At 42.5% G+C, this 16,336-nt stretch overlaps 1 protein-coding gene across 1 annotated transcript in view; it reads right to left on the reverse strand.

Annotated features, from left to right (window-relative positions):
* SETBP1 (SET binding protein 1) overlaps nt 1–16,336 on the reverse strand; it is a gene marked incomplete at its 3' end in the record, with an annotated part of 272,853 nt that overhangs the window by 106,863 nt on the left and 149,654 nt on the right. The window lies entirely within an intron of this gene.

Genomic DNA, 16,336 nt, shown 5'->3' on the forward strand with positions numbered 1-16,336 from the left:
CCAGCATGGGGAAACTATGGCTTCCTTCATGACTGGTAGACTTCAACTCTCAGAATTCCTGAGCCAGCATGGAGGAACTATGGCCCCTTCGTGACTGGTGGACTTCAACTCCCAGAATTCCTGAGCCAGCATGGGGGAACTATGGCCCCTTTGTGACTCGTGGACTTCAACTCCCAGAATTCCTGAGCCAACCATGCTGAGGAAAAATGGAGAGATTCCATACTGAGCCATGCCAGCTCAGGAATTCTGGGAGTTGAAGTCCATGAGTCATAAAAGAGCCAAGGTTGCCTATCCCTGTCATAACCAGTATGTTAATTAATCGTTCAATAGTCTTATTACTAGTATATATTCAATGTTACATAATACAAATCACGTTCCTTAGAGAGAAAGGAACTCATTCTTCTAGGCATTGATAAAAATTGCCCTATGTTCTAAAGTCCACTGAGTCTTTTTTCTCTTTAAGGTCAATCTGTCCATTTCTGCACAATCTAAAATTTCCTTAATTCGTTCTTCTTCCATTGGTAAGTTTTCATTTTTCCAATATTGGGCACATACAATTCTTGCCACAGTATATACAATCTTTCTTGTAATTTCCTTATAGTTCTGGCTTAAAATCTATATGTTTTTTTAGTCATTTTTTCCAACCATAGGTGTAGTTTTGACCAAAATCTTTTAGCTTTAGGCAGTGGTGAGATTCAAATATGTGAACAACCGGTTCTCTGTGTGGATGTCCATTCTGGGCCTGGGCAACAAAAAAAAAAATTAGCTGCCGGTTCTGCCGAAGTGGTGCGAACTGGCTGAATCCCACCACTGGCCTTAGGGCATGTCCACCAGATATGACAATAAGTACCTGGTTTTTGTTTACATTTCCAACACTTGTTTGACATATTTTTATACATTTTCGCTCCCAGTGTTCAATGCCATCTATCAATTATATCTGTCTTTTTCTTGCAGGTGAAGGCTATCACCACCTTGAAACCTTGTTTACCTGGATGCTGCTATTATTCATTTCACTCATTTATTTGTTGTCCGGTTGCTAAGTCGTTTCTCAGTCTTCTGCCAAAGGGGCTTTTTCAAAAGGCAGCTGTCTTTGAAAAGACAAAGTTCAGTTGCCTTTGAAAAAGCACCTTTGGGTCAACTATGACCTGGAAGACGAGAGAATTTCCAGAGGTACGTGTACTTTGCTCAATAGTAGCAACTGTGAGAGGGACCTTGGAGTCCTACTGGACAATCCCTTAAATAGGAGCCAGCCGTGTGCGGCAGCTGCCCAGAAAGCCAACACAGTGCTAGGCTGCATTAAGAGAGGGATAGAATCGAGATCACGTGAAGTGCTAATACTACTTTACAAGGCCTTGGTAAGGCCAGACTTGGAATACGGCATCAAGTTTGGGTCACCACGATGTAAAAAAGGTGTCGAGACTCTAGAAAGAGTGCAGAGAAGAGCAACAAAAATGATTAGGGGACTGGAGGCTAAAACATATATAGGGAACGGTTGCTGGAATTGGGTACGTCTAGTTTAACCAAGAGAAGGGCGAGGGGGGGACATGATAGCAACTCTTCCAATATCTCAGGGGTTTCCCCAAAGAAGAGGCAGTCAAGCTATTCTCCAAATTCCCTGAAAGCAGGACAAGAAGCAACGGATGGAAACTAACCAAGAAGAAAAGCACCCTAGAACTAAGGAGGAATTTCCTAACAGTTAGAACAATTAACCAACACTGGAAGTTTTTAAGAAGAGACTGGACTTCCATTTGTCTGAAAGGGTATAGGGTTTCCTGCCGGAGGAGGGAATCAGACTGGATGACCTCTAAGCTCCCTTCCAAGTTTGTTGTTGTTATTATTATTATTTATAGGCCTTTTCATATCTATACAAATAATAATAATCTCTCTGTAAGTCTTTGCAACCTATGAATCACAGCACACCACCACTTCCTCGTCCTGCCCTGCCCCATGAAATTTGCCCCAATTCATGTACACTGCATCAATGACGCCATCTAACCATCTCATCCTCTGCTGCCCACTTCTCCTTTTGCCTTCCATCTTTCTCAGCATCAGGCTCTCCTTATCCAATGATTATTTATTCATATCGTTGCCTTTCTTGTTTTCGCAAATAAACTCAAGATGGCGAACGCATCCCACAAACCCATTTTCCCAACAACAACTCTGTGAGGTGGGTTGGGCTGAGAGAGAATGACTGGTCCAAGGTCACCCAGTTGGCTTTCATGGCTAAGGCCGGACTAGAACTCCCTGTCTCCGGGTGATTGGCCCAAGATCAGCCAGCTGGCTTTTATGGCCAAGATGGGACTAGAACTCCCTGTCTCCTGGTGATTGGCCCAAGATCAGCCAGCTGGCTTTCATGGCCAAGATGGGACTAGAACTCCCTGTCTCCTGGTGATTGGCCCAAGATCAGCCAGCTGGCTTTCATGGCCAAGATGGGACTAGAACTCCCTGTCTCCTAGTGATTGGCCCAAGATCAGCCAGCTGGCTTTCATGGCCAAGATGGGACTAGAACTCCCTGTCTCCTGGTGATTGGCCCAAGATCAGCCAGCTGGCTTTCATGGCCAAGATGGGACTAGAACTCCCTGTCTCCTGGTGATTGGCCCAAGATCAGCCAGCTGGCTTTCATGGCCAAGATGGGACTAGAACTCCCTGTCTCCTGGTGATTGGCCCAAGATCAGCCAGCTGGCTTTCATGGCCAAGATGGGACTAGAACTCCCTGTCTCCTAGTGATTGGCCCAAGATCAGCCAGCTGGCTTTCATGGCCAAGATGGGACTAGAACTCCCTGTCTCCTGGTGATTGGCCCAAGATCAGCCAGCTGGCTTTTATGGCCAAGATGGGACTAGAACTCCCTGTCTCCTAGTGATTGGCCTAAGATCAGCCAGCTGGCTTTTATGGCCAAGATGGGACTAGAACTCCCTGTCTCCTGGTGATTGGCGCAAAGTCACCCGGCTGGCTTTCATGGCCAAGATGGGACTAGAACTCCCTGTCTCCTGGTGATTGGCCCAAGATCAGCCAGCTGGCTTTCATGGCCAAGATGGGACTAGAACTTCCTGCCTCCTGGTGATTGGTGCAAAGTCACCCAGCTGGCTATCATGGCTAAAGCGAGACTAGAACTCTCAGTCTGTGTGTGTGTGTGTGTGTGTGTATAATATTTATAATATTTTAACAAAATCAATATGCTGTACAGAAGCCTTGAAAGTAAAAGAAATAAGACAATGTAAGTTCACATGAGGTGACTGGGGAAAATATTATCTGTTTCTCTAGGGGTTAATAATTAAGCAATTCCAGAGGCCTTGAGCATTTTCTCACTTCCCTTCCATGCTAAGGGCTCTGTTTTGGGAAGAAACAAACAAAATTCCAGAGTTCTCTTAACTATGCAAGTTTTTATTACATCTGTACAATGATTAACTACCAAGCTGGTACAACTCTCAATCTTGTTATCCCATTCGCTGATCGGGGAGAAAAGAAAATGGTAGCATTCTGGATCTTTTTCTTTTGTTTGTTTAATCTTAAGTTTTCAACTTCCATTACTGCTAGCACTTGTTTTGAGTATTTTTTGAGACCTTCTTACGAGGCAGATGGGTGGTTAAGACGTTTGACAGAAATACCAATACTTAAAATATATAAAAAAATATTTAATAACGTATTTTATTTCTACCCAGTTTTTCTGCTCGTAGGTAAGTCAGTAATGCCAGCCATCTAGTGTAACGTGTGCAAGCCACTCAAACCCCAATGAGATCACGAAAAGGTTATTTTATTTACTTGTATCCCGCTTGCATTATTTTTACAAATCATTCCAGGCGGTGAGCATATCCAGCACACTTTTATCTTCTTATTTTCCCCACAAGACGACAATCCATCTTTTTTTTTTAATCCCATTTATATCCCGCCCTTCTCCGAAGACTCAGGGTGGCTTACAATTTAAAGCACAAATCAATGTGCTTAGCAATAGCCTTCATTCTATTCTATTCATTCTATTCACCGTTAAGTATAAATACACGAGTAATTTTATGTCTGTTTGAAACATCACGACTGCACTGACATTAGATAAATGCTGTAGACATGCAGGCCAACTTTAAACCTGGATCATGTTGGATCTGCCTTTATCTCTGCCTTTATCATTCACTCATTCATTCCCTGCCTTTATTATTTTATGGTGAACATAACCAACGCAGTCTCCTCTTATTTTCCTCACAACATCTCTGTGAAGTTGGTTGGGAAGAGAGAGAGAGAGAAAAAGAGAGAGAAAGAGAAAGAAAAAGAGAAAGAAAGATCGAGAGATAGAGAAAAAGAGAGGAAGAGAAAGAAAGAGAAAAGAGAGCGAGAGAAAGAGAAAGAGAAAAAGAGAAAGAAGGAAAGAGAGAGAGAGAGAGAAAGAGAAAGAGAGAGAGAGGGAACTAGAATTCACGGTCTCCCACTTTCTAGATTGCTGCCTTAACCGTTAGACCGAACTTCATACTATATTCTCAATGATTTCTAACTCTATTTAATTTACCATGTTAGGGTAAGGATCAGCCCCACAACTAACCCTGGTGCTTTCTATAGGTAGTAGATTGCAACTCTCAGAAGATGGACATTGCAAGGACTCTGCAAAGAAATGGAGGAATTCTAGCAGGGGAAAAAGAGCAGGTTGACTGACCAATGGCGATCTAGACCAGGGGTAGGCAACCTCGGCTCTTTTATTTTTTGTATTTTATTTTAATTCCATTTATATCCCACCCTTCTCCGAAGACTCAGGGCGGCTTACAAGCTTAGCAGTAGCCTTCATTCTATGTATATGCCTGCTTATTAGGGCTTTCACACACACCCCAAGCGGCATTATTACAAAGTCAGCTTAATTGCCCCCAACAATCTCGTGGACTACAACTCCCAGAATTCCTGAGTCAGCTGACTCAGGAATTCTGGGAGTTGAAGTCCACGAGTCATAAAAGAGCCGAGGTTGCCTACCCCGATCTAGACCAAAATAATTTCATGCACATATCTGCGTTTAGGGTTGTTTTTTTTTTAAAAAAATGCACCATTTACCAGCCACTCCCCTTGACTCCAAGCTAGATAATCCTCTCCTTTTGAATGCCTTTTTCTAGTAGATTTTAGTAACACGTTTTTTGAGGATCGCACAACTTTAACCATGCAAAAGTTCAGATTCCCTTAGCTGCAACTGATGTTTGTTTCCTCAAAGCGATCAGCAACATGAGCCCAAATTAAGGCACTCTTAAAAAAAAAAGAAAGAAAAAAATCATCTTGGTCTTTTGCCTGAATCCCTTACTTTAAATATTTTGATTTTCCTCTGCCAGGTGAATTTGAAGGAAGGAACAGAGTGTTAATGGGAGAGAGGGCGATATAAACAAACCAGCTAAAACACACCAGCTAATTCTTTGGTCGAGACAACAGTCACTTTTTTTGTTTTGCTTTAAAAAAGGCAGCTTGGTTAAAGTTTTTTACTTAAAAGATAAAGGAGAAAGTAAGCGAAAAGGAAAAAAAAAAGAAAAGAAAATAGAGGGATGGTTGAGATGGGCAGCTAAGGCAAATCTATTCGACAAACAACTGAATCGAACCGTCTGGTTTAGGAGTCATAGAATCCAAGGGCTGGAGGGGACCTTAAAGGTCTGCTAGTCCAACCCACCACTTTCCCTTTCTATTCAGGCATTCTTGCCCATGTTGCATCCTGGACAAATGGCTGTCCGGTGGAGTGATGTGTCTCCAATGTTAGGAAGTCCAAGCAAGTTAGACCTTCACGTACAATCATCTGTTTAGTGACCGTTTGAAGTTACAGCAGCACTGAAAAGTGACTTTACGACCGTTTTTCACACTTACGACCTTTGCAGCATTCCCCAGGGTCAGGTGATCAAAATTCAGACTGGCCAGCTTGGCAACTGGCTCCTATTTATGACAGCCGCGGTGTCCCTGGGAGTCACGTGATCAGCTTTAGAGACCTTCTGACAAGCAAAGTCAGTGGAGAAGCCAGATTCACTTAACGACGTGAATAACAACCAACAGCTGCAGCGATTCACTTAGCCGTGGCAGGAAAAGTCATTAACTTTCTTCCTTATCAAGGGAAATTTCGGCTGAATTATGATCGTAAGTCAAGGATTATTATCCATAATCGACTTCCATCAGAAGTTACCTCCATCTGCTGAAGTGTTACCCAGACAATATTTTCTCAGGAAGGATAAAGAAATTCCTCTAGATTATCTATCTGTCTGTCTGTCTGCCTGCCTATCCATCCATCTGTCCATCCATCCATCTCTAACCATATATCATCTCTCTCTTTATCGGCCTGTCTCTGTCTCTATTTCTATCAACCTTTTTGTCTGTCTCTCTCTCTCTTTCTCTCTATCCATCTCTAACCATCTATCATCTCTCTCTCATCTCTCTCTCTCTCCATCTGCCTCTGTTTCTATTTCTATCACCCTTTTTTTGCCTTCTATCCACCCGTCTCTATCTATCTATCTATCTATCTATCTATCTGTCTGTCTGTCTGTCTGTCTGTCTGTCTGTCTGTCTGTCTGTCTGTCTGTCTGTCTGTCTAATCTATCTATCCATCCTTCCACACATCCATCCATCCATCTATCTATCTATCTATCTATCTATCCTTCCACACATCCATCCATCCACCCACCCACCCACCCACCCACCCACCCACCCACCCACCCACCCACCCACCCACCCACCCATCTATCTATCTATCTATCTATCTATCTATCTATCTATCTATCTATCTATCTATCTATCCATCCACACATCCATCGGCTCTTTTATGACTGGTGGATTCAACTCCCAGAATTCCTGAGCCAGCCGTGCTGAGGGAAAAGGGAGAGGTTTCCAAGCTGAGCCAGGCTGGCTGAGGAATTCTGGGAGTTGAAGTCCACCAGTCATAAAAGAGCCAAGGTTGCCTACCCCTGGCCATGGGAATGAATACTTCAGCCCCCTCCCTCCCCTTGAAGTATTAAGCATCTCCAGAAACGATTCTTCAAGTGGAATTCCCTATTAAGACACTTTATCTGGCCAGATCAGCAGCAGCCTTCCATGCTGTTAATTGCCCTCTGCTGTGATTTTAAAACAACCGCGGCAGCCTTGATTTTGTCAACTTCCTATTCTAATCATCCTGAATCTTAGAAGAAGGGGAGGAGGAAAATAATAATAAAGTGAAACAAAAGGAAAGGAAAGGAAAGGAAAGGAGAGGAAAGGGAAGGGAAGGGAAGGGAAGAGAAGGGAAGGGAAGGGAAGGGAAGGAAAGGAAGTAAATGAATGGGGAAGGGAAGGGAGTAAATGGATGAAGAAGGGAAGGGAAGGGAAGGGAAGGGAAGGGAAGGGAAGGGAAGGGAAGGGAAGGAAAGGAAAGGAAAATGGAGGGAAAGGAAAGGAAAGGAAAGGAAAGGAAAGGAAAGGAAAGGAAAGGAAAGGAAGTAAATGGATGGGGAAGGGAAGGGAGTAAATGGATGGGGAAGGGAAGGGAGTAAATGGATGAAGAAGGGAAGGGAAGGGAAGGGAAGGGAAGGGAAGGAAAATGGAGGGAAAGGAAAGGAAAGGAAAGGAAAGGAAAGGAAAGGAAAGGAAAGGAAAGGAAAGGAAAGGAAAGGAAGTAAATCGATGGGGAAGGGAGTAAATGGATGAAGAAGGAAAGGAAAGGAAAGGAAGCTTGTAAGCCGCCCTGAGTCTTCGGAGAAGGGCGGGATATAAATGGAATTAAAATTAAATTAAATTAAATTAAAAGTCTCACAAGTTCTTTTCCAAAAAGGCAACTGGACTCTCTTGTGTTTTTTTTCCCCTTGAAAACATTTCACTTCTCATCCAAGAACTTCTTCAGTTCCATTCCCCACCATTTAATCAGAACTGAAGAAGCTTCTTGCATGAGAAGCGAAATGTTGTCAGGGGGGGGGGGAGAAACAACACCAAAACTCAGGAAGTCCAGTCGCCTTTTGGAAAAGCACTTTGGGGATTTTTGTTTTATTTTTTTTTATTTTTCGGACTTGTTCCTTCAATTCCTTTGGTGGAATGGAGACCTTGGGCTATGAATCTGCTTGAACGTAGTGGCCCCAAACCATAGATTTCAGAATGACCACTAGAACAGAGTAACAAGAGCTGGAAGGGACCTTGGAGGTCTTCTAGTCCAGCCCTCTGCTCAAGCTGGAGACCCCATACCATTCCAGACAAACGGCTGACCAGTCTCTTCTTGAAAGCCTCCAGTGATGGAGCACCCACAACTTCTGGAGGCAGGTTGTTCCACTGGAGAACAGAAGAGAATACAATAGAATTGGAATAGGAATAGAATAGAATATAGAATATAGAATAGAATTAAAATTAGAATTAGAATAGAATAGAGCTGGAAGGGACCTTGGAGGTCATCTAGTCCAACCCGCTGCTGAGGCAGGAAACCCTATACCAGGGGTCAGCAACCTGAAGCAGTGAAAGAGCCACTCGGAACCGGTTCCCTCACAAAAGGAAAACCTGGGAGCTGCAAAAAATATGTGCGCACGCGCGTACATGCGCGCATGCGCAGAACAGGGTTTGACTGAAGAGTGGAGCCAAGGCGAGATATGCACCTACCCTGCACATTTGAATTGATTGGTTGAACTTTTTTAGTCCCACTTTTTTTTGGGGGGACTGCACATGGCAGAGGACCGGGAGCTGCAGGAGACGGCTGAAAGAGCCGCATGCGGCTCCGGAGCCGCGGGTTGCAGACCTGTGACCTATACCATCTCAGAGCAATGACTGTCCAGTCTCTTCTTGAAAGCCTCCAGTGATGGAGCACCCACAACCTCTGGAGGCTAGCCCTTCCACTGGTTGATTGTCCTCCTCCCCGTCAGGAAATGTCTCCTTAGTTCTAGGTTGCTTCTCTCCTTGGTGAGCTTCCATGCCTTGCTTCTTGACCGGCCTTCAGGGGCTTTGGACAGCCACCAACTTCAGCCACCTTCCATCCACGGTAGCTTTCAAAGCGTGGGGGCAGTTCGTGGCGATCCCAGTTCCCCCAGCTGTCCCATTTTATTTTTTTTTGTCAAGTTCCTTTTTCTCCCCAAACTAACCCAAGAAGCTTGCTTTCTCTGTGGGGCTGGCCAACTCGATTTCCATCTGCCTTGCCTGTTTTTCCCCCCACCTCTTTCTCCCCCTCCCCAATTCTGTCCATCTGGATGAATGTCTGCTTCATCAACAAGCAAGCTGCATGGGGGAGGGGACGGGGAGCCCTCCCCCCCATTATTCCAGAGAAAGTCTGGGAAAGTGGAGAACAATGGAATTGCCCTGTCACTACTCACAAAGGGCTCATCACCGCTGACATAACAAATCCATTTAAATGTTATGTGTCCCAAGGCAGACAGCTGCCGGGAGAGAAAAACCAGACCTCGAAGTAGGGTACTTGCCCAAACGGGCCTCCTTCCTTAGCTGAAATAATAAAGTAAAGTAATATAATAAATAAAGTAAAATCATAATAAAATGAAGTAAACTCATAATAATAATAATAATAAAGTAAAACAATGCAAAAATAGTAAGCTAATAAAATAAAATAATAAAGTAAAATCAAGTAGTAAAATCAAGTAACGCAGGTTAGCATAAATAAAGGAAGCTAATAAAATAATCCAATCAAACAATGCAGCTTAACATAAATAAAATAAAGTAAAATGATGAATAAAATAAAATCGTCATAACATGAAGTCAAATAAGTAACAGAATAAAGTAAAATAATCCAAAAATAGTAAAGGGAACTGATAAAGTGAACCCATAAAATAAAGTAAAATAGTAAAATCAAATAACTTAAGTTAACCTAAATAAAATAAAGTAAAATAATAAATAAAATAAAACGATCAAATCAAATCAAATAACTTAAGTTAACCTAAATAAAATAAAGTAAAATAATAAATAAAATAAAACGATCAAATCAAATCAAATAATGCAACTTAAGTTAATGTAAATAAAATGAAGTAAAATAACAAATAAAATAACATAAGTTAACATAAATAAAGCAAAATAATAAATAAAATAATCAAATCAAATCATGTAACTTAAGCTAACCTAAATAAAATAAAGCAAAATAATGAATAAAATAAATTAATAAGGTACAAATAAAGTACTCAAATCAAATAATGCAACTTAAGTTAATGTAAATAAAATGAAGTAAAATAACAAATAAAATAACATAAGTTAACATGAATAAAGCAAAATAATAAATAAAATAATCAAATCAAATCATGTAACTTAAGCTAACCTAAATAAAATAAAGCAAAATCATGAATAAAATAAATTAGTAAGGTAAAAATAAAGTGCTCAAATCAAATAATGCAACTTAAGTTAATGTAAATAAAATGAAGTAAAATAACAAATAAAATAACATAAGTTAACATGAATAAAGCAAAATAATAAATAAAATAATCAAATCAAATCATGTAACTTAAGCTAACCTAAATAAAATAAAGCAAAATAATGAATAAAATAAATTAATAAGGTACAAATAAAGTACTCAAATCAAATAATGCAACTTAAGTTAATGTAAATAAAATGAAGTAAAATAACAAATAAAATAACATAAGTTAACATAAAGCAAAATAATAAATAAAATAATCAAATCAAATCATGTAACTTAAGCTAACCTAAATAAAATAAAGCAAAATCATGAATAAAATAAATTAGTAAGGTAAAAATAAAGTGCTCAAATCAAATAATGCAACTTAAGTTAATGTAAATAAAATGAAGTAAAATAACAAATAAAATAACATAAGTTAACATAAAGCAAAATAATAAATAAAATAATCAAATCAAATCATGTAACTTAAGCTAACCTAAATAAAATAAAGCAAAATCATGAATAAAATAAATTAGTAAGGTAAAAATAAAGTGCTCAAATCAAATAATGCAACTTAAGTTAATGTAAATAAAATGAAGTAAAATAACAAATAAAATAACACAAGTTAACATAAATAAAGCAAAATAATAAATAAAATAATCAAATCAAATCATGTAACTTAAGCTAACCTAAATAAAATAAAGCAAAATCATGAATAAAATAAATTAATAAGGTAAAAATAAAGTGCTCAAATCAAATAATGCAACTGAAGTTAACATAAATAAAATAAACAAATAAAATAAAATAAGTTCTATTCTATTCCAATATTCTATCCCACTCCATTCCATTGACCGTTCAGTTACAAAAGCACTGGAAAAAGCGACTTACAACCGTTTTTTCACAGTTACGACCTTCGCAGCCTCCCCAGGATCACGTGGTCGAAATCGAGACGCTTTGGCAACTGATTCATACTTATGACCACAGCAGTGTCCCAAGATCATGTGATCCCCTTTTGCAACCCTTCGGAACAGCAAAGTCAATGGCGGAAGCTGGATTCACTTAACGGCGGCAAGAAAGGTTGTAACCTGGGGCAAAACTCAACTTAAGAAATGTCTGACTTAACCGCATAAAATTTTGGACTCAATTTGTGGTCATAAGTCAAGGACTTAGCTGTAGAGTATTTTGGAATTGTAAACAGAGGTCTATTTTCTGATTTCTAGAGATGCTCCAGAACAGAAGTAACCATTCATTCATCCACTTTGCTCATTCATTCATTCCATTCATTCATTTATTTCCCGGCCAGGTGGAAAACTTAAATTACACTCGATAAAATTAACACGCAGCCAAATCTTCTTTACAAGAAGAACCAACTGCTGTATTTATTTATTTTCTCTCTCTCTCTCTCTCTTCCCTTTGCTTTGGCAGTGGTTTTTTTTTTTTACCTTCCGAAGGATTTTGGCAGTAGGAGGGAGGCTTGAAAAAATCCCAAAAAAGATAAATAGGAAAGCAAACAAACTTCTCCTTGAGAAGTTTGTAAGATACCTTTTTGGTCTTCATTAACATAAACGGGTTGGGAACGACGACACCTCTGTAGGCGGCAGAGAAGTGGAGCGAAGAATTTCTTTGCATTCTCAAGTACTTGCCAGAATAATCTTCCGATTCTTCTTCTTCGGGCTTCGCACACCACACCTCCAGTTGTTTTTTTTTTGCTTTTTGTTCGCTTGAACGTGGCCTGAATGTGGAACTCTGTGGCGTAGCTTTCCAGGAGAGTGAAGGCCGTTGACTCACAAGGGCCTTGCACAGGTTGCAGAACCAGGCAGCTATTCCAAAGGTGCTTTTTTTTTTCAGGAAGCAACTGGACTTACTTTATTTTTTGTTTTGAAGAGGTTTCGCTTCTCATCCAAGAAGCTTCTTCAGCTGGATGGTGGGAATGGAAGGATTTATATTTATATTTATATTCCTTGCAGATGCTGGTCATTTGCCTTCTTTTAGAGAGTCGTTGAGGCCACCTGGAGGTTTGTTTGTGTTCTCTGGGTCACCTGAGTGGTGTTCTGTACCAGCCTGCTACCGGCCCTGCAGAAAAGGCAGGGACAACCCCTTTACAAACGGCAAGAGGCTGGAATGACGCCTGCCAAATTTATAGCTACAAAAACAAAGAAGACACGAACCAAGAAACAGGAGCTTTAAGAAACACGAACTATACAAGCGGTTGCCTTCAGCAAACCAGCCCTCCCCACACATTCCCCTTATATAGAGTTCAGGGCGTGGCTTCTCTCTGCCTCCTTCCGAGAAGCCCCATTGCCTTCCTCTGTTTACTCCTAATTGACTGCCTCCTGCGTCAGGCGTCCTTGAACAGGGCCAGCTGTGGGTCATCTTCATCCACGCTGTCAGGCTCACACAGCTGGGTCTCCGTGGTGACCAAGTGGGAGGGGCCTGGCTGAGGGCTCTCATCAGCAAGATCTTCAACCCCCTCAGCAAGCTCTTCAACACCCCCTCCTTCTCTTCTGAGTCGTCCGACACAACTGCCGAACCCACAGGCTGACCCTGAATTACAACAAGTGGTGCAAATGGGTGGGGAGGCATCTTGGGACTGCTGAAAGGACTTTGTTGTGGACTGGAGATAGATGATGTTGTGTCCCTCCCCCTCTGTTCAGTTTTGACCCAGATGGCCTCTTGGACACCTCGTTCAAACCAGCGGTCCTCTCTGTCCAAAATGTGGCCTTTGCTGCCTTCGAAAGAGTAGCCTTCGTCCTTTAAATGGAGACGGATGGCTGACTCTTGTCCTGATGGGTTGGGTCTCCTATTTTGTGCCACCCGTTTGTGAATCCTTCCATTCCCCGCCATCCGGTCAGAGCCGAAGAAGCTTCTTTTGGATGAGAAGCGAAACGTCTTCAAAGAAAAATAAGGAGGTCCAGTTGCCTCCCGAAGAAGCATCTTTGGGACAACCAGGACCTGGATGATGGACAGTCTCCATAGACAAACAGGCCGCTAGTTTTTTGGAGGCTGGTGGGAGCAGAAGAATATGGAGGACACCAGAAGATGGAAGAGGGGTCAAAGCCAACAACGTCAACCACAGTCTGAAAAGTCTACATCAAGACAAAGCCCACTCACAAGTTGTTGAGAACACAGGCAAGTGTACAGGTAGTCCTTGACTTGAGTTTATTTAGTGACTGTCCAAAGTTACAACAACTCCCAAAAAAAGTGACCTAGGACCGTTTTTACACTTACGACTGTTGCAGCATGATCAAAATTCGGAGGCTTAGCAGCTGACTCACATTTATTGACATTAAATGACAGTTGCGGTGTCCCCGGAGGTCCTATGGTCCCCTTTTGAGACCTTCTGAGAAGCAAAGTCAACGGGCAAGCCAGATTCACGTCACCTTCGTGTTACTAATTTAACAATTAGTTACTAGAGGGATTCACTTAAAAAGGGAAAGACGAGAAACAACGGTTGGAAACTGACCAAAGAGAGAAGCAACTTGGAATTAAGGAGAAACTTCCTGACAGTAAGGACAATTAACCAGTGGAACAACCTGCCTCCAGAAATCATAGGTGCTCCATCACTGGAGATTTTTAAGAAGAGACTAGACATTCACCTGTCTGAGATGGCATAGGTTCTCCTGTTTCATTGTTGGGAGCATTCTGTAAACTGCTTAGAGAGGGCTGTAAAGCATTATGAAGCAGTATATAAGTCTGCTGTTGTTATTTTCCTTCCTTCCTTCCTTCCTTCCTTCCTTCCTTCCTTCCTTCCTTCCTTCCTTCCTTCCTTCCTCCCTCCCTCCCTCCCTCCCTCTCTGAATGCGCAGTGGTTAGAATGCAATATTGCAGGCAGACTCTGCCCACAGCCTGGAGTTTGATCCTGACGGGGCTCCAGGTTGACTCAGCTGTCCATCTTTCCGAGGTTGGTAAAATGAGGACCCAGATTGTGTGTTTGTGTAGGGGGGGGGCAAAATGCTGACTCTGTAAACCGCTGACAGAGAGGGCTGCAAACCCCTGTGAAGCGGCATATAAGTCTACGTGCTATTGCTGTAACAATCTACGTATTTTTCTGTAACCTTCCAACTTACGGGGATACAGAATCCATTCCATGTTTATCTGTTTGCTTGTTTTATTAACCGGATCAGGCCTTTTTATTTAAAAAAAAACACACACAAATAAGTTGGAAGGCAGAGCTTCACGGGTGCTTTGTCTTCTGCTGACTCGCCCGAGCATCATCGCTTTTAAGTTTTCCTCCGCACACCAACCAACTGGCCTTCCATATAAATCCCTGCTCTGTTGCCTCTTTGCTAAAATAAACACCACGGGGCCTTGCGTGCGCCATAAAGTAATGCTGGGCTAAGTGAAGGGAAGGAAAGACACACAAGCCATTCTTGTTTTCGCTGGTGCGAAAGGGCAGAGGCAAATGTTGCCAACAGTGACAACGTGGCTCAACCTGTGTAAATATTTAAACAACGTGTATATAAAACAGAAGCTCTGGAAAGGAAGCTTTGTGCAGAAAAGAAAAGGTGGATCTGAGTTAATCTTTCCTAAAACCGGCTCTCTCTCTCTCTCTCGGTTGCCTCTTTGCCAACACAACCTTTTCAGAAGTCTGTCTAATTCCCGGTTAAGTGTTTCCCCGCTCGGAGAAAACCTCCAGACATCAGAAATTAAAACTGAGTTCCGAATAGCTGGGCTTTTGCAACACTGAACAAAAAATATCAAGCAGCTTTGGAGTCATCACAAAAACACCTTCAACGCAAGGAAAGAGTGTAGAGAAGAGCAACAAAGATCATTAGAGTAGTGTTCTGTACCAGCCTGCTACCGGCCCTGCAGAAAAGGCAGGGACAACCCCTTTACAAACGGCAAGAGGCTGGAATGACGCCTGCCAAATTTATTAAGATAAAACAGAGCAAAACAAGACACCAACCATGAAACAGGAGCTATGAAACAGGAACTAATCAAGCGGATGCCTTCAGCAAACCAGCCCTCCCACACATTCCCCTTAAATACAGTTCAGGGCGTGGCTTCTCTCTGCCTCCTTCCGAGGTGCCCCATTGCCTTCCTCTATTTACTCCTGATTGACTGCCTCCTGCGTCGGGCGTCCTTGAACAGGGCCAGCTGTGGGTCATCTTCATCCACGCTGTCAGGCTCACACAGCTGGGTCTCCGTGGTGACCAAGTGGGAGGGGCCTGGCTGAGGGCTCTCATCAGCAAGATCTTCAACCCCCTCAGCAAGCTCTTCAACACCCCCCTCCTCCTCCTCTGAATCATCCGATCCAACTGCCGAACCCACAGGCTGACCCTGAATCACAATAAGTAGGGGTCCCCAACCCCTGGTCCATGGATCAGCACCGGTCCACGGCATGTTAACAACCGGGCCGCACAAACAAGCAAATCCCCATCTGCTGGGTGCGTACAAAACTATGCCACTGAGGTCCATGGAAAAACCTTTCTCCACGTTCCAATATTTGAGGGGCTGCCCCAAAGAAGAGGAAAGGGGGTGTCAAGCTATTCTCGAAAGCACCACAAGGCCGGACAAGAAGCAACGGATGGAAACTCATCAAGGAGAGAAGTACAACGAAGGGGGAATTTCCTAACCGTGGGAACAATTAATCCGTGGAACTAACTGCTGGACTTCAGAAGTTGTGGAGGCTTTTAAGGAGAGACTGGACTGCCACTTCTGGAATCAATCGGTCGGAATAGAGCTGGAAGGGACCTTAGAGGTCTTCTAGTCCAGCCCCCAGCTCAAGGAGGAGAACCTATACCAGGGGTAGGCAACCTCGGCTCTTTTATGACTCATGGACTTCAACTCCCAGAATTCCTGAGCCAGCATAGCCGAGGTTGCCTACCCCTGACCTATACCCTCTCAGACAGGTGAATGTCCACTCTCTTCTTAAAAATGTCCAGGGATGAAGCACCCACGATTTCTGAAGGCAAGCTGTTCCACTGGTTAATTGTCCTCACTGTCAGGAAGTTTCTCCTTCATTCTCGGTTGCTTCTCTCTTTGGTCAGTTTCCAACCATTGTTTCTTATCTCGAATGGTACAGGCTCTCCTCCTTGATTAAGGGATTAGGCTAGAAGACCTCC

This window comes from Vipera ursinii (genome assembly GCF_947247035.1).
Source record: "Vipera ursinii genome assembly, chromosome: 2".
NCBI lineage: Eukaryota > Metazoa > Chordata > Lepidosauria > Squamata > Viperidae > Vipera > Vipera ursinii.